Below are 1722 nucleotides of genomic sequence, written 5' to 3'. Positions count from 1 at the left end.
CAGGGGGAGCTCAGACCCCACAGAGCACAGGATCAGTCCCAGGAGCAGGTGCGGATGGTTTCAACTTGGGGATTCTGTCCCAGGGAATCTCTCTATTTTTATTTCATGATTATGTACCCACCCCTGATATCTCCTAATTCAAAAATTGCATTTTAAAAGTAGGAAACATTCTCACATGTAGAAAAAGTGGTTGTCCTTTATGGACTGGGAAAGACCTTGACAGGCACCTCCAGCATCAGATTTCTGATAAAGCTCAAGAATAGATTTTACAATCAGATGCAGGGAAAATGCAGTCTCTAAATAGTACTAATTGTGAAGTGTACACTCATGTGTGAACAGTTAGTTTGAGCCCACCCAGTGATGCCTTAGGACACAGGACTCATGATCTGCTTCTTGTTTCTGTTTGGTGCTATCGAATTGCTTCCAGCCCATAATGATCCTATGCACAACTGAACCAAATACTGCATGTGCTGCGCCCTCCTCACAATTATCCCCATGCCCGAGCCCATTGATGAAGCCACTGTGTCAATCAATCTCGTTGAGAGGCTTCTACTTTTTCACCACCCCTCAACTTTATCAAACATGATGTTCCTCTCCAGGTCCCAGTCTCTCCTGATAATATGTCCAAAGTGTGTAAGATGAAGTCTTGTCATCTTTGTTTCTAAGGAGCATTCTGGCCTTACTTCTAAAAATACAGATCTGTGTGTCCTTTTAGCAGTCCACAGTATTTTCAATATTCTTCTCCACCACCACAATTCAAATTCTTCATTCTTCCTTATTCAATGTCCAACATTCACAAGCACACGGTGCAATGGAGCATATCTTGGCTTGGTTCAGGAACACCTTATTCCTCAAAGCAACATCTTTGCTCTTCAATACTCTAAAGAGGCCTTGTGCAGCAGATTTATGCAATGAAATCTGTGTTTTGATCTTTGACTGTTGCTTCCATTCGCATTAATTATGGATCCAAGTAAGATAAAATCCTTGACAACTTCAACCCTCTCTCCATTCATCATGATGTTACCTATTGGTCCAGTTGTGAGCATTTTGGTCTTCCTTACATTGAGTTGTAATCTATACCAAAGGCTAAAATCCCTGATCTTCATCAGCAAGCCCTTCAATCTCTCCTCACTTTGATTAAGAATGGTTGTCTCATCTGCATACTACAGGTTGTTAATAAGCCTTCATCCAAATTTGATACACTAATTCATACAAATCAAATGGGATAAGTTGAAGTCCAATCTCATAAGGACCAGTGATCTCTCTATGCTGTTAAATTCTGATATCCTTGTGCTTCCTTCAACACACTCAGTTTCTCTCCATCCTTATTCTTTCTCCCAAATGAAAGTAAGTTGAAACTGGATGTCTGTGCACCCCAGCCCAAATATCTCCAGTGAAGAGAAAAAAACAAAACAAAACGTTTTCTTAACATTCCTGAAAAAATTGATAGTTGTATAGCATTTTAAAAGTTGGAGAAACTGAAGTTGTGAGATTCTTAATAAAGCATCAGTGTGACTCATGGTCATTAGGAAGCACATCATATTATAAATCATAATACCTAAATTTTGAGAATGCAATCACCTGCTCAAACATGGAAGACTTCCTTGGAGTTTATGGAAGATGCTCTGGAAAATTCCCAATGTATTATGCAAATTTACAAACAGCTTTGACTTCTCTGGATGATGCAGAGACCTTCAGCATCTTTAGAACTTTTTTTTTTTT

Source organism: Echinops telfairi, unplaced genomic scaffold (genome assembly GCF_000313985.2).
Source record: "Echinops telfairi isolate 266 unplaced genomic scaffold, ASM31398v2 ScPeMD7_74;HRSCAF=306, whole genome shotgun sequence".
NCBI classification, from domain to species: domain Eukaryota; kingdom Metazoa; phylum Chordata; class Mammalia; order Afrosoricida; family Tenrecidae; genus Echinops; species Echinops telfairi.
Note: the sequence above shows the minus strand (reverse complement) of the source record.